We start from the raw sequence: 17968 nt of genomic DNA, 5'->3' as shown, positions 1-17968 counted from the left end.
TTCTTTCCTTGTAGGTTAACTCTATATGAAGGAAAACAACTAAGAATAATGTAGAATGTATTGGTGGAGGTGGAGGAGACATTAAAGGCATGGAGGTTTAGCCCAATCAAATGGAAAAGCAGTTTGGAGTTACAAAGATATTGACTATGTTAAGCTTTTTTATATTTTGTCAGATATTTATGTTTCACTACTTCCATGCTCTTCACCTTCTTTTTTACTTCTCCCACACTTTCTCTTTCATCATCCTCTTCAGGGTCATCTTCTTGGTCTTCTTCGGGGTGGTCTTCAGGGTCGTTGTCTCCAGGGTCGTTGTCTCTGGGGTCATCGTCTCCAGGGTCGCCATCTTCTTCGGGGTGATCTTCAGGGTTGTCGTTTTCGGGATCGTCGTCTCCGGTGTCGTTGTCGTCTTCTTCGGGGTGGTCTTCAGGTTCGTTGTCTCCAAGGTCGTTGTCTCCGGAGTCGTCGTCTCCAGGGTCGTCGTATTCTTCGGGGTGGTCTTAAGGGTCGACGTCTCAAGAGTCATCATCTCTGCGGTCATTGTCTCCGGGGTCGTCTTCTTCGTGATGGTCTTCAGGGTCGTCGTCTTTAGGGTCATCATCAGGGAGATCCCAAGTAATTACCAAAAACCATTTCAAAAAGCTTGAACTTGGAAATGTAGCAGAATGTACAAGAAGGCTGAGGAACTGCCGAGAACCAGCTGACGGTACTGGAACCCGGATAGGTAGCAGAAGGTACAAAAGCCAATGGAACTACTGAGGACCATCTGATGGTACTGAAACCCAGTTATTAAGCAGGAGGTACCCGTGCCAGAAAGCACTACCAAAGACCACCAGACATTGGTGGAACTCGGATACCAAGAAGAAGGCACCTAAGCCAGAGGCTCTACCTTGAACCAGTTGACGGTACTGGAACCCAGGGGGACCTATTCAAGATTGGTTTCCAAAGAACCAGCTAATGGTGCTGGAACTCAGATAGGCAGCAGAAGGTCCACATAAAAAAAAAATTGCAAAGCCACGAGCAGGCCGGAGTTACCGAAAACCCACAGTCTTACATGGGAAGCTTGTCCTATTGGCACTACGGAACCAGCCTTCTTGCCAGATCCTGCAGCCCACAAAGGAAGCACTTAAACTGCAGGAACTATAGAGTCGGCTAACCCGACCACAACCCAACAGGACAACATATTGGAGGCAAAGTGACGTTGACACTACCCGGAAACAGCTGGCGTGCTGGAACCAGGCTGGGTAGGAAGGAGTACCCGTGCCAAAGACACTGCCGAGAACCAACTGACGGTACTTGAACCCTGATGGGTAGCAGAAGGTACAAGAGCCAATGAAACTACCGAGGACCAGCTGATGGTACTGGAACCCGGTTACTAAGCATGAGGTACCCGTGCCAGAAAGCACTACTAAGGACCACCAGACATTGGTGGAACTCGGATACCGAGAAGGAGGCACCTAAGCCAAAGGCTCTACCTGGATCCTGCTGATGGTACTGGAACTCAGGGGGACCTATTCAAGATTGACTTCCAAAGAACCTGCTAATGGTGCTGGAACTCAGATAGGCAGCAGAAGGTCCACATGGAAAAAAAATTGCAAGGCCGCGAGCCGGCCGGAGTTACCAAAAACCTACAGTACTACAAGGGGAGCTTGTCCTATTGGCACTACGGAACCAGCCTTCATTGCCAGATTCCGTAGCCCACAAAGGAAGTACCTAAACTGCAAGCACCATAGAATCGGCTAACCCGACCGCAACCCGACAGGTCAACGTATTGGAGGCACAGTGACCTTGACACTACTCGGAAACAGCTGGTATGCTGGAACCAGGCTTGGCATGAGGGAGTACCCGTGCCAAAGACACAGCAACTAGCGGTGTTGGAGCCCAGGGTAAATACTAGAAACAGAATGGAGGCAGAGGCGTAATTGGAGCAAGTTTAAAATCTGTAGTAGTGTGAATGTGGACGGAGCGGGTGAAATTGCTGGACACACAGCAGGGGATCAGCTTATGTTACTGAACCCCAATAACGCAGGAGCAAGTGTTGACTGTGCAGACGGCACTTCTGAACAGCAACTGGCGTTGTTGGAGCCCAGGGTCAATACTAGAAACAGAATGGAGGCAGAGGCGTAATTGGAGTGAGTTTAAAATCTGTACTAGTGTGAATGTGGACAGACAGGCGAAATTGACGGACACACAGCAGGGGAGCAGCTGACGTTACAGAACCCACAATAACACAGGAGCAAGTGTTGACTTTGCAGATGGCACTTCTGAGCAGGAACTGGCGGTGTTGGAGCCCAGGGTCAATACTAGAAACAGAGTGGAGGCAGAGGCATAATTGGAGCAAGTTTAAAGGGCCACTGTCACCCCCCCTCCAGCCATTATAAACTCTTTTATAGCTCTTTTAGTTTTTGTTTCTGTTATTCCCACAATAAATGTATTTATAATTCTGCTGAAATACCTATCTTTGTCCATGGAGGCGGGTCTGAAGCCTCCTCTTAGAAGCGCCCAACTGCCGTCAGTCATCTCTTGTGTAGATTTTCGCCCCCTCAGCGCTGTTATTGTGTGAATTCCGGCACCTGCGCTCTGCTCTTCTGCCTTGTGCAGGCGCATAGAGCATTTGCCATCCTAGCGCTGGTGCCGGGTTCCGTTCTGCGCCTGTGCGGGCAGTGCGGCCACCCTGTTACTGAATCCCCGCCCCGCACTGTGTTATGCATTATGCACAGTGCGGGGCTGGGATTCTTGGGCATGCGCACTGCGCTTCTCAGACGCTCCCCAGGTCCCCCGCCTTTGAGCATTGCCGGAATATACAGGTATCCTTGCCGGCGTTTGGAACAGCCGCACAGAACAATGCTGGAAGGCGGGGACCTGTGGAGCGTCTGACAAGCGCAGTGCGCATGCCCAGGAATCCCAGCCCCGCACTGTGCATAGTGCATAACACAGTGCGGGGCGGGGATTCAGTAACAGGCTGGCCGCACTGACCGCACAGGCGCAGAAAGGAACCCGGCACCAGCGCTCGGACGGATAATGCTCTATGCGCCTGCGCAAGGCAGAAGAGCAGAGCGCAGGCGCCGGATTTCACACAATAATAGCGCTGAGGGGGCGGCGAAAATCAACCCAACAGATGACTGATGGCAGTTGGGCGCTTCTAAGAGGAGGCTTCAGTCCCGCCTCCATGGACAAAGACAGGTATTTCAGCAGAATTATAAATACATTTATTGGGGCAATAACAGAAACAAAAACTAAAAGAGCCACCTTGTTAGAATGCAGCATTACTGCTGCACAAGGTGGCTCTTTTAGTTTATAACGGCTGGAGGGGGTGAGAATCTGTAGTAGTGTGAATGTGGACAGAGCAGGCGAAATTGCCGGACACACAGCAGGGGAGCAGCTGGCGTTGCTGAACCCCAATAACACATGAGCAAGTGTTGACTGTGCAGATGGCAGGTCTAAGCAGCAATTGGCAATGTTGGAGCCCAGGGTCAATGCTAGAAACAGAGTGGAGGCAGAGGCGTAATTGGAGCAAGATTAAAATCTGTAGTAGTGTGAATGTAGAGAGATCAGGTGAAATTGCCGGACACACAACAGGGGAGCAGCTGTACCCTGAACCCCAATAACACAGGAGCAAGTGTTAACTGTGCAGACGGTACTTCTGAGCAGCAACTGGCGGTGCTGGAGCCCAAGGTCAATGCTAGAAACAGAGTAGAGACAGAGGCATAATTGGAGCAAGTTTAAAATCTGTACCAGTGTGAATGTGGACAGAGCAGGCGATATTGACGGACACACAGCAGGGGATCAGCTGACGTTACTGAACACCAATAACACTGGAGCATGTGTTGACTGTGCAGACGGCACTTCTGAGCTGCAACTGGCAGTATTGGAGCCCAGGGTCAATGCTAGAAAAAGAGTGCAGCCAGAGGCCTAATTGGAGAAAGTTTAATATCTGTAGTACTGTGAATGTGGACAGAGCAGGCGAAATTGCTGGACACACAGCAGATGAGCAGCTGACGTTACTGAACCCCAATAACACAGGAGCAAGTGTTGACTTTGCAGATGGCACTTCTGAGCAGGAACTGGCGGTGTTGGAGCCCAGGGTCAATACTAGAAACAGAGTGGAGGCAGAGGCGTAATTGGAGCAAGTTTAAAATCTGTAGTTGACTTTGCAGATGGCACTTTTGAGCAGGAACTGGCAATATTGGAGCCCAGGGTCAATGCTAGAAAGAGAGTGCAGCCAGAGGCCTAATTGGAGAAAGTTTATTATCTGTAGTAGTGTGAATGTGGACAGAGCAGGTGAAATTACCGGACACACAGCAGAGGATCAGCTGACATTACTGAACCCCAATAACACTGGAGCATGTGTTGACTGTGCAGACGGCACTTCTGAGCAGCAACTGGCGGTGTTGGACCCCAGGGTCAATGCTAGAAACAGACTGGAGGCAGAGGCGTAATTAGAACAAGTTTAAAATCTGTAGTAGTGTGAATGTGGACAGAGCAGGCGAAATTGCCGGACACACTGCAGGGGATCAGCTGACGTTCCTGAACGCAAATAACACTGGAGCATGTGTTGACTGTGCAGACCGCACTTCTGAGCAGCAACTGGCAGTGTTGGAGCCCAGGGTCAATGCTAGAAACAGAGTGTAGCCTGCGGCCTAATTGGAGCAAGTTTAATATTTGTAGTAGTGTGAGTGTGGACGGAGCAGGAGAAATTGCCAGATACACAGCAGGGGATCAGCTGATGTTACTGAACCCCAATAACACAGGAGCAAGTGTTGACTGTGCAGACGGCACTTCTGAGCAGCAACTGGCGGTGTTGGAGCCCCGGGTCAAAGCTAGAAACAGAGTGTAGCCAGAGGCCTAATTGGAGCAAGTTTAATATCTGTAATAGTGTGAGTGTGGACGGAGCGGGAGAAATTGCCGGATACACAGCAGGGGATCAGTTGATGTTACTGAACCCCAATAACACTGGAGTATGTGTTGACTGTGCAGCAGCAACTGGCGGTGTTGAAGCCCAGGGATTACAGTTCAGGTGGTAGAAACATGAACACAACAGGAGACCTGAATACTGTTGCCAACCAATTATTTAATCTGGAAGAGAACTGGCAAATTCCTGCGAGATCCAGTCCTTGTTCATTTTCAGAAAAGTAAGCCGGTCAATGTTATCGGAGGATAGTCACATGCGACGGTCTGTTAGCACACCACCTGCGGCACTGAAGATGCGTTCCGATAATACACTAGCAGCAGGGCAAAACAGCACCTCCAATGCATACTAGCTAAGCTCTGGCCATGTATCCAGCTTAGAGACTCAAAACTTGAAGGAGGAAGAGCCGTGTGGGAGAACACTGAGAGGGCAAGACATGTAGTCTGTCACCATCTGACGGAAACGTTGCCTCCTGCTGACTGGAGCCGTCTGTGATGGTGTAGACATTTGTGGCGGGGACACAAAACTTTGCCACTTTGGTCTTTACTGGTCTTGCCTTGTGCTGAGGCGCTGCTTCTGCTCCCTCTTTGTGCAGAACTTCCTCCATTGCCGTGACGCACTGAGCTGCTCTCAGTTGGAATGGAGAACATGATGGAATGCACCACTGTGTCTTGGTAGTCCCGCATTTTACGCTCCCGGTTCAACGGTGTATAGAGGCTTTGTAAATTGTCCCAGTACTGAGGATCTAGAAGGGTGTACACCCAATAATCAGCCATGTTGAGAAAGTGGGCGATGCGGCGATAATTTCTCATGCATTGCAGCATGAAATCAACCATGTGCTGCAGACTGCCAACTGGCCAAAAAATGCTGTCCCCTGCTTGAGGCATCATGTCTGCCTGCTCTGCATCACCCAACCCTCGCTCTACTTACTGACTACTAGAGCATTGTGTAACTCCCTCCTCTGGACAGATGTCTTCCTCCTCCATTGACTCCTCCTCATCCTCCTCACAAAGTGTCCAATGCCTAGGCCTTTGTGAGGAACCACGTTACGCAGACTGTCCAGAAGCAGATGGCATTTGTGACTCTTCATCCCCCACCTCTTCCACAACCTCCTCTCTTAGTGCTTGTAGTGTTTTTTCAAGCAGGCAGATAAGGGGGATAGTCATGCTGACTAGTGCATCATCTGCACTCGCCATCCACGTGGAATCATCGAAGGCACGCAAAACACGGCAGACGTCCTTCATAGAGGCCCACTCAGTGGTGGTGAAGTGTGAACGGCACGCAGTGCGACTTTTTTGCGCCTGATGCAGCTGGTACTCCATTACTGCTGGCTGCTGCTCACACAACCGCTCCAACATATGTAACATTGAATTCCACCTGGTGGGTAGGTCACATATGATGCGATGTTCCAGAAGGCGGAATCGGCGCTGCAGAGTTGCAATGCGCGATCTTGCCATGCTGTAACGCCGCAAGTGAGCACACTCTAGGCAGCCCTTGTGCAGCAGTGCATCAAGATCCGGATAGTCCCTCAAAAAACTCTGAACGACCAAGTTGAGCACATGTGCCAGACATGGGATGTGAGTGAGGTTGCCTAGGCCCTGAGCTGCCACCAGATTTTGGCCATTGTCACACACTACCATGCCTGGCTGGAGATTCGCTGGCACAAACCACACGTCGCTCTCCTGCTTGATGGCATTCCAGAGCTCCTGCGCTGTGTGGCTTCGATTCCCCAAAGAAATTAATTTCAATATGGCCTGTTGACGTTTGGCCACGGCTGTGCTCATATCGGTCGTAACAGGTAAGCGTTCACGGGTCTATGTGGAAGTAGATTGTGACGGCTCCTGCAGCGCTGATTTAGAGGAACGGGAGTATGAGGAGGAGTCAATGTGTACAGACTGGATTCCTGCAATCCTTGGAGTTGGCAGAACACGTCCAGCGCCACTCTCAAGATCTGTACACCCGGCTCCACAACATTTACCCAATGGGCAGTGAGGGAAAGGTATTGTCCCTGTCCATGGTTACTGGTCCACGCATCGGTTGTCAAGTGGACCTTGCTACTGATGGCGTTTAGTAGTGCATGTTTGATGTTTTCCTCCACATGCTTTTGCAGGGTAGGGACGGCTTGCCTGCTGAAATAAAAGCAGCTGGGCACAATGTATTGTGGGACTGCCAATACCATGAAGTTACGGAAGGTGTCAATCTCCACCAGCCTGAATGAGAGCATTTCAAGGGACAGTAGTTTTGCAATGCCAGCATTCAGAGCCTGTGCTCGGGGGTGGCTTGCCCAGTATGTGCGCCTTTTCTCCCATGCCTGTGCTACTGCCAATGGCTGTAGACTGGCCTGGGTGTGTGAGGATGACAGGGAACGTCGTGCTGTGGGTAGAATTACACTGTGTCTCTGTACAACAGTGCCAGAGGTTCTTCCATGGTGATCCTGTGAGGAAGCTGAACCAGCTATGTGTGAGCTGGAGGAAGAGTCTACAACACGAGCTGAATAGGTGGTAGGTGGAGCTGTAGGTTGTACAAGACCATATAATGAGAAGAAAAATGATGCAGCACTCACCCTTGCGCTTCTTCCAAGTGTGCTCTTTATTCAGCAAAACATACTATACATAGTATGAACCGGCATACGCAGTGATCTGTGAGGGAGCGGGAGTGAGGAGAGACCGGACGACGGCCGTTTCGCGCTACGGCGCTTCTACGGGTCCATGCTAAAAACAGGTGATGTCATTTCCTTTTTAAGGTTTTTTTTTTTTTTTTGACTCACCTGATTCTATTAATTACAATTGTGCAAGTTAAAAACAATGAGATCTCCTATTACAGAATGAACATTTACAAGTATATTACAAAATGAACATTTACAAATGTATTATAAGAACACCGCCATGTCAAGTTTGTCATTAAGACCCCCTGGGCCCTGTGCGTTTGTTTGTAGGATCCATTTCGCTTCACGCTGCAGCAGTAGGCGGTCATTATTACCGCCGTTTTGTGAACATTTAACTCTTTCCAAACCTGCAAACCGCAATTGATCTGGATCACTATTATGTGTCTCTGCCATATGTTCTACAAAACGCACGCGTCCCTTTCCTGTCCGAATTGAGTTATAATGCTCTCGTATTCGGACTGTGAGAGGTCTAATAGTCTTACCTATGTAAAACCGTTGACACGGACAGAAAATTACGTAAACCAGAAATTTACTCTTGCAGGTTATGAAGTCTTTCACAAAATGCTCAATTATACCTATTTGCAAGGGGTTCTCAATTTTATGCAGATGGCATATGCTACAATTGCCGAATCTGTGGTTACCTTGCGGTTTGGTTTTTGCTAACCAATTATTTGTTGGTGGTGATACTTTATTTTTTACAACAAGGTCTCCTATATTAATTGATCTTTTATATGAGAATAGAGGACATGTATCCGGGAGATTTCTAAAGTCCACGTCTTTCTGCAGCACATGCCAATTTTTTCGTATTGCTGTTTGTATATCTCTATCTAAAGGGCTATGTTTAAATGTAAATGTGAATCTGCGATTTTTATTTTGATATTCGTTTGCATCTTTTCTTTTTCCATTGTTTTTTCTTTTTTTGCCCTTTTCTAACAGCTGAACTTGAGATAATTTGGCTGCTCTAATTTCTGCTTGTTGGAGAACATCTGTTGGATATCCTCTGTTTGAAAGGCGTGTTTTTAATTCTTCTACCTGAGTTTTATAATTTTCCTCATTATTGTTGATTTTAAGTATTCTCACCATTTGACTATATGGAATACTGCGCTTCGTGTGATTCGGGTGGTCACTTTTAAAATGTAAAATGTTGTTCGTCGCTGTGCTTTTTCTGTGGACTTTCGTTACTATATTTTCATTTACAATTTCTATTTTTACATCTAGGAATTCCAATTCTTTTTTATTGAATACTGAAGTAAATTTCATGTTTTCTTTATTATTATTGTTCAGGAAAGTAACGAATTCGTTAAATTTAATTTCTTCGCCATCCCACACCATAAAAATATCGTCGGCAAATCTTAAAAAAAGCCGTATGTGCCGAAGGTATGGGTTCTGGGGTCCGGTGACGTACCTCTCCTCAAAAGCTGCTAAAAACAGATTTGCGAAGACGCACGCCACCGGAGTACCCATCGCGGTACCAACTTTTTGCAGATACCATCTCTCCATGAACTTGAAAGCATTGTGTGATAAAACGAACTCCAGACTATCCAGCACAAAAGAAATAAAATTGGCGTCTTTATTTGTATTCATTAGAATGTGATGGACTGCCTCCAAGCCTTTTTGTTGTGGGATTCTAGTGTAAAGGTTTACAATATCTATTGATGCCAGAGCAAATGTAGGTTACCATTGGAAGTCTTTAAGGGCCAGGAGAAAATCTCCTGAATCCTTTACGAAAGAGGGAATTTTTAACAGCAGAGGTTTTAGTAACCAATCTAAAAACTGTGATAAAGGTTCGGTCAGTGATTCTTTGCCCAAGATTATTGGGCGTCCTGGCGGTTTTTCCGCATTTTTGTGAATTTTGGGGATGCTGTACCACGGTGCGAATTTAGGAAGCTCTGGCATTAATTTTTCCGCTCTCCCTCTTGTTAAAGTCCCCTTTTCCACATATTTTCTTAATAGGCTCCTCAATTTTTCTTTAAATCTATTTGTGGGGTTGCCGTCTAATTTAATATAGGTTTCTGTGTCATCTAGTTGGGATAGTGCTTCTTCTATATAATAAGATCTTTCTAATAGAACAATGTTTCCGCCTTTATCCGCCCTCCTAATGATGGTATCATTCCACATTTGTATCTCTTTTAGGGCTTTTTCTTCCTGTGTTGTTAAATTTTTTAGTGGTTTTTTATATAATATTGCCTCTATATCTTTGATTACCAGGTCTTGGAATAGATCTATTGTATTCCCTGGTGAGATTGGCGGCATCCATTTTGATCTAACTCCTCCCTTGAATGGATCAAATTCTGTACTAGTCGGGGGTATCGGGGCTCTTTCATCTGAATCCTGACCGTTCCCACTTAAATTTATTAATAAATGTGTCATTTCTACGTCCCTCGGATCCATGGTAGAATAAGCCATGAAACCTAGGGAACTAATCTCTGCTGGACTGTCTGTGGCGACCGACATAGAAGCTCTCTCGAAGCTGTTTTTGCAAAAGTATTTATATAAATGTAACTTTCTTATGCTTTTAAATAAGTCCACTTTGAAGTCGCATAAGTCGAAGGATTCTGGAAGGCAGAAGTTCAAGCCTCTTGACAGTACTTTCTCCTGATGTATTGTCACTGTCAGTGATTTTTTTGTTAGATTTATAATTTGTAGGGCTTCTTCGTTGTCCTTTGTGGCGCTTTGTTCATTCATCGTCTCCACGAACCTTGTTTGTGTTTTTTTACCGCGCTTTTTTCTCCCTCCCCGTCTGATTTTTTTCTTTCTAAAGGGATGATAGGATTCAGGGTGGGCTTTGAGGTAGATGGTAACTCTTCATTAAAGTCCTCAGCTGTACTGGAATCAGAGTCAGTGATCCAGCCATCTTTCACTATTTTCGATTTTTTTGTGGTGAATTTTCTGGAGCGATTTTTATTGAACAGTTTTTTAGTACCATTTCTATTCCATGAGAAAATCTGCCCCATTTCGAAGTCCCTCTTATCCCGGAGGAATTTTTCTTTTTTCTTTTCTTTGGTTTCCATTTGAATCACAGTTAGCTTTTTTTCCAATTTTTTCTCAAAGTCTTTAAAATTTTCCTTACTAATACGGGAGGATAATTCCTGTTTCGATTTTTTCAATTGTTCGCATATTAAATCATAGTCCTTTTCATTTTGTTCCACCACCAGCAACAGTAATTTTTGTGAGCACTCTAGATGAATTTCTTCCCAAGCTTTTAAGAATGTGGGGTCATCTTTAAATTGTGAGATGTCTTTATAGACTCTGAGTCCTCGTGGGACTCGATTACATTCAGTATATGATTTTAAAGATTTTATTGTCCAATATAAACGAATTTCTCTTTCTGCCAAAGAGTATATCTTGGATTCCAGCATTTTTGTGCTGATTAATTCTAGTTCATCCTTGTAGTTATACTCTGTAAAAAACTCAACCGCTCCCTCTCTGCCTGCTAATAATGCACTTGGAGCCTCTCGATCCTCAGTTAGATCTGTTGCGCTCTCCATGTTTATTTCCATATTGGAACGATGATGCTTGCTGCGAAACTCGTGCTCTGATCTTTAGAATATAGTGAATGAACAACTTCGTTATACCAAGAAACAGAAAGATGATCGGCACAGAGCTTCACTATAGCGCAATTGGAGATTCGCTTAAACGATCTGTTTCAGAAGGACAGATGAGGTCTCCCTTACTGTGAGCTGCGGGTGGTGCTATGCAATCGTCAGAGTTTTGTACAAGACCATATAATGAGAAGAAAAATGATGCAGCACTCACCCTTGCGCTTCTTCCAAGTGTGCTCTTTATTCAGCAAAACATACTATACATAGTATGAACCGGCATACGCAGTGATCTGTGAGGGAGCGGGAGTGAGGAGAGACCGGACGACGGCCGTTTCGCGCTACGGCGCTTCTACGGGTCCATGCTAAAAACAGGTGATGTCATTTCCTTTTTAAGGTTTTTTTTTTCTTTTGACTCACCTGATTCTATTAATTATAATTGTGCAAGTTAAAAACAATGAGATCTCTTATTACAGAATGAACATTTACAAGTATATTACAAAATGAACATTTACAAATGTATTATAAGAACACCGCCATGTCAAGTTTGTCGTTAAGACCCCCTGGGCCCTGTGCGTTTGTTTGTAGGATCCATTTCGCTTCACGCTGCAGCATTTTTGTGCTGATTAATTCTAGTTCATCCTTGTAGTTACACTCTGTCCGTGTCAACGGTTTTACATAGGTAAGACTATTAGACCTCTCACAGTCCGAATACGAGAGCATTATAACTCAATTCGGACAGGAAAGGGACGCGTGCGTTTTGTAGAACATATGGCAGAGACACATAATAGTGATCCAGATCAATTGCGGTTTGCAGGTTTGGAAAGAGTTAAATGTTCACAAAACGGCGGTAATAATGACCGCCTACTGCTGCAGCGTGAAGCGAAATGGATCCTACAAACAAACGCACAGGGCCCAGGGGGTCTTAACGACAAACTTGACATGGCGGTGTTCTTATAATACATTTGTAAATGTTCATTTTGTAATACACTTGTAAATGTTCATTCTGTAATAAGTAGTGTTGAGCATTCCGATACCGCAAGTATCGGGTATCGGCCGATACTTGCGGTATCGGAATTCCGATACCGAGATCCGATATTTTTGTGATATCGGGTATCGGTATCGGAAGTGTAAAATAAAGAATTAAAATAAAAAATATTGTTATATTCACCTCTCCGGCGGCCCCTGGACATCAGCGGGAGGATCCGGCGTCCGGCACGGCTTCTTTCTTCAAAATGCGCGCCTTCAGGACCTGTGGAATGACGTCCCGGCTTCTGATTGGTCGCGTGCCGCCCATGTGACCGCCACGCGACCAATCAGAAGCCGCGACGTCATTCCTCAGGTCCTAGAAGGCGCTCATTCTAGGACTTTAGCTGAGGAATGACGTCGCGGCTTCTGATTGGTCGCGTGGCGGTCACATGGGCGGCACGCGACCAATCAGAAGCCGGGACGTCATTCCACAGGTCCTGAAGGCGCGCATTTTGAAGAAAGAAGCCGTGCCGGACGCCGGATCCTCCCGCTGATGTCCAGGGGCCGCCGGAGAGGTGAATATAACAATATTTTTTATTTTAATTCTTTATTTTACACTTTAATATGGATCCCAGGGCCTGAAGGAGAGTTTCCTCTCCTTCAGACCCTGGGATCCATGAGGATACATTCCGATACTTGATGTCCCATTGACTTGTATTGGTATCGGATATCGGTATCGGCGATATCCGATATTTTTCGGGTATCGGCCGATACTATCCGATACCGATACTTTCAAGTATCGGACGGTATCGCTCAACACTAGTAATAAGAGATCTCATTGTTTTTAACTTGCACAATTGTAATTAATAGAATCAGGTGAGTCAAAAAAAAAAAAAAAACCTTAAAAAGGAAATGACATCACCTGTTTTTAGCATGGACCCGTAGAAGCGCCGTAGCGCGAAACGGCTGTCGTCCGGTCTCTCCTCACTCCCGCTCCCTCACAGATCACTGCGTATGCCGGTTCATACTATGTATAGTATGTTTTGCTGAATAAAGAGCACACTTGGAAGAAGCACAAGGGTGAGTGCTGCATCATTTTTCTTCTCATTATATGGTCTTGTACAAAACTCTGACGATTGCATAGCACCACCCGCAGCTCACAGTAAGGGAGACCTCATCTGTCCTTCTGAAACAGATCGTTTAAGCGAATCTCCAATTGCGCTATAGTGAAGCTCTGTGCCGATCATCTTTCTGTTTCTTGGTATAACGGAGCTGTAGGTTGGCCTAGGTGTTCAGTGTGTCTTTGTAACTCCACCACATGCTTGGTCCGCACATGTTTCCACATATTTGTGGTATTGAGGTTGCTGACACTTTTCCCTCTTTTCACTTTCTGATTACACATCTTGCATTTGACAAAACAAATGTCATCTGCAACTGTGTCAAAAAAGGACCAGGCACTGCAAGTCTTGGGAGCACCCGTTTTGGGTTTTGAAAGAAGCATGCTCCTAATGGGTGCCGAAGTGGAGGCTACAGGTAACTCAGTCTGCCCCCTCAGAGCTGCTCCCACCACCTTCCTGTACCTCACGCCATAATGGGTTAAGGACCTCATCATCTGCACTATCTTCTTCCAACAACTGCTTCTCCTGGGTAGTCTCGGCAGCACATTATGCACCAGAAAGTGGCACCTGAGTCTCATCATCAGATGCGCACTAAGGTGTGCTGACCATAGGCACTGGCCCACCCGCCTCTTCAGATTCAGAGAGTTAAAGCAGTTGCGCATCACTGCATACTGCCTCTTCTTCAATTTCCTGAATGCTGCTTGGCTGGCCCCCTATTTCCAAGCCAAGAGATTCAGAGAACAGAATTAGAGATGGCTCCTGTCCAGGGCTCTCTGACTGCCTGGGCAATTTGGCAGGTGGTGAAGAGACAGATGTGTGCTCTTCAGTGCTCTTGACCTAAGAGGATGTGGCAGTAATTGAAGTCAATGTGTTATCTGCCATCCCTCCGACAATGGCTTCAATTTGTTCCTCCCGCAGCAGTGGGGTACGGCGAGCTCCTACAAAGCTGCACATAAAGGACTGTTCCCTGGTAAAACTGGGGGATGCTGAGTCACTGGTGCCCACAGCAGGCACAGAATCCCCACGTCCTCTCCCTGCAGAAACTCCACGCCCACGACCATGTGCCTTACTCCCTGCCTTCTTCATCTTGGTAGACTGATAAAGATAGGCAGAAAAGAACTAAGGGCTTAGTGTGCTTATTCCTCAACAGCTGCTAGCAGGTATAAGAAACACTAATTTTATGAAGTGTGGATTAGACTTTAATATGAGCTAATGTGGCCTACACAACTGTAAAGTGGAGTGTTTGGTGAACTTTATTTAGGTTTTTCTTTAACAAAAAAAAAATGGATGTGCCCAAAGATGTCAAACCGATAGTATCACAAACTTTTTGTAGCTATTACAATGCAGGAAAGTAACCTACAATGCAATAGATGAGGCTCCAAAATATAGGCTAATACTAATCTGGCTGGGGCTGCAGGGCATGAAGCTGTAGAAAGGCTCCTCTTTCTATTCCTATATAGTGTTTGCACGCAATATAGCTTGATATGGATGGAAACACACTAATAGGAGAAATCAGGAAAAATGTGCAGCAGCACTAATGTAAAAAAGGACAATGTAACAGTATGAGTCAGTGATGCACGCTGAGCGGACTACAACCGGATGTGGCTGCAGAACACACTACTGCGTGAGCTGCACTCACACACAGAGACCTCGCAGACAGCCGTGAACAGCGCTGCAAGGCTGCAGAAAAGCTCCTCTCTTTACTCCTATATAGTGTTTGCACGCAATCTAGCTGGATACGGATGGAAACAAACTAATAGGAGAAATCAGGAAAAATGTGCAGCAGCACTAATGCAAAAAAGGACAATGTAACATTATGCTGCAGTGACGCACGCTGAATGGACTACAACCAGATGTGGCTGCAGAACACACTACAGCGTGAGCTGCACTCACACACAGAGACCTCGCAAACAGCCGTGAACAGCGCTGCAAGGCAAAAAAAAGCTTCTCACACAGCGGTTGCTAAAGTAGCCTGGGTAAAGCACAATGAAGCAAATCGCTATCTCAAACTGTCCCTCAGTCAGAAAAGCAGCGTCCTGTCCTAACTGAATTCAAAGCAGAGTGAACCCAAAATGGTGGCGGCGGCTTTTATAGTGCATCATGACATCATTTCAGCAGCCAATCACAGCCATGCCATTAGTTACATGCCTAACATGCATAACAGCATGTGCCCACACTTCTTAGGATTCCTCATTGGCTGAATTAAATCAAACTGGCTCATTGTGCAGCGCCCCAGAGACCTGGTCGTTGCATTATGGCACTCTGCCACTAAGGAGAATGGCGGTACTTCTGATGGCACTAAGGAGTTCTCCTGACCAGGTATCACCAGAACACATTACACTTCACACTCCGGCCACTAGGGGGAGAAAAAGGCTTTATTTATTGGGCCACTCCTCACATTGGTAAAACTAGGGGCTGGGGAGAAAGTTGGTCAGAAGCTGACTGGGTTGGATTCAGGCAACATCCCGTGGCAGTGGGTGTAGCAGGGAGAAGGCACAGGGGGGGTCCCTGTCAGGCGTGGGAACCTGGCAGGTGCCTAGCGAACAGAACAGAATGTAACGGAACCGCGCCTGCACACCCTGCGGCGGTATCCTTAGAAAGAGACACGAAGTGAAGGATATTGTGGAACAGTGTAAACGAGATCAGGCACAAAGGAGAGCCAGTAAGAGTTGTGCTGAGAGAGAGAGGCAACATCTTACTGAGGCGCGTAGTCGGTGGCCGGATCACCGTAGGAGTAACTGACTTCAGGCCTTACTTCAAATTCCGCCGGACAGTTAATTATAGGTTGGCTGTCTACCTTACTACACCTACGAAGACATAGGGGGCAACGCATGGAGAGGGGAGTCTCTAGGGTCCTGGAAGAGCTCCGAGCCTTCCCATCAAACGGGTGGCGTCCTAGCCATATCATACCTGGGGGACGTTAGAAACTAGTAACATCTGGAACCAAAGAACGAGAAAGAGGGAGAGAGCTGTAGAGAACGAACGAACAAGAACAGCAGTTGTGAGGACTATTCCAAATGCTCAGCAGGGTAGGACTACAACACACAGGCGCTAGTGGTAGGCAACGATTTCCATCTGCGAAGGAAACTCTGGATGTGCCCATCGGACCGGCTGGTCTCTGAGAGGCCTGTTAAACGTACTCTGGATTGAGGATCCTGAAGCCTTCAGTAAAGAGGTAAAGAGACTGAAACTTTGTGTCCTCGTTATTGACTGCACCTCACACCATCGCCACCTACACCACTGGGAAGCCCTGGGGACATACTTCACTTGTGGGAAGGTATACCATCTGGCTGGCATTCCATCACCCCAGCGGACCCCATAGCAGCGTCGGTCACCCTGACCGAACACCACAGGTGGCATCACGAACCTCTGACAGACTGTTTCACCACCTTCACTGAACGCCCCTTAGCAGGGTCGCGGACCGGGCCTAGCCACCGTGACAGCCTCAGAACCGAACCAGAGAGGCCCGGTACCGAGAACCCGTGGCCTTGTGTCTGGGGGCGATCCAATTGCATTATGGGAACTTCCGATTCCGATACCCGATATTGCAGTATCGGAATGCTCAACACCATTCGGCACCCTTATACTGATTAAAATGATACCTTGGTTGATGAAATCCGTCTTGTATATATTATATATATCTTGGGAAAAAAAAATTCTGCAGGCAGGTGCCAGCGGCAGCACCTTCACTGCAGCATGATCGCATATGTAATGAATTGTATACACATTAGTTTGATGAAGTTCCTAAAAAATAAAAAAATCTATTTGAAAAAGGCGTCTACTGCGCAGGCACCGACGGCGCCATCTTGCTTTAAATATTGGATTTTTGAATTAACTATTCAAAGAGAGAATTTTGTGGGGCTCATATTCTATCTAGGGAGATATGTGAGGGCTCATACTGTATGTAGTGGGATGTCAGCAAACTTAATTCTCCTTAATAGGGTTGAGCGACCTTGACTTTTTTAGAGTCGAGTCGGGTTTCGCGAAACCCGACTATCTCAAAAGTCGAGTCGAGTGGAATCGGCCGATTATCGCGAAAAGTCGGGGGTCGACCGAAACACGAAACCCAATGCAAGTCAATGGGGGAGCATAGTCGGCAGTGAGTGGAGGCCAGGAAAACATGTACAGAGCCCATTTTAATGGCAAAGACATCCATTCTTGTTACTGAAGCTTGTCAATCTTAATTTAGCTTATAATAATAGTAAGGCATTTGAAATTGGGGGTCATTTGGCTAAAGTTGTGGGGGGTAGGGCTGGTTTAAGTAATTAGTGGGCCCAGGAAATCTGGACCACGTCACGGCAGTGGAGCAGGGAGAGGTAAGTATTTCAACTTTGCAAGTGCTGTGATCCTGAGCAAGCAGGGGGGGCCCACTCGTTGGCATTGGCACTGGCACAGGGCCCCTCAAAGTACAGCGGTGTGTTTGCACGGCGGGGGCGCCTCCCACCGGCAGCAACACTTTTGCGTACTATGAGGGGCGCTGTGCCAGTGCCAATGCCAGCAGACTCATCTATCACTGGCTGGGCAATGGGCAGGATGAGGAGGAAACACAAATATAGGCCCAAAGAATAAAGTGGGCTAAATGCAGTTCAAAATTGGTAACAGGACTAACCAGGGGGCATTGTTTTGTTCAGTGGAGGATAACTGGAATGAGAGGCTGACACAGAGAGTAGGCCCAAATCAGTAAGTAGTCTAAATGCAGTAAAAAATTGGCAACAGTAGTAAACAGGCGGCACAGCTTTGTTCACTGTAGGAGAACAGCAAGGAGCGGCAG

This window comes from Ranitomeya imitator, chromosome 4, assembly GCF_032444005.1.
Source record: "Ranitomeya imitator isolate aRanImi1 chromosome 4, aRanImi1.pri, whole genome shotgun sequence".
Lineage (NCBI taxonomy): Eukaryota > Metazoa > Chordata > Amphibia > Anura > Dendrobatidae > Ranitomeya > Ranitomeya imitator.
Note: the sequence above shows the minus strand (reverse complement) of the source record.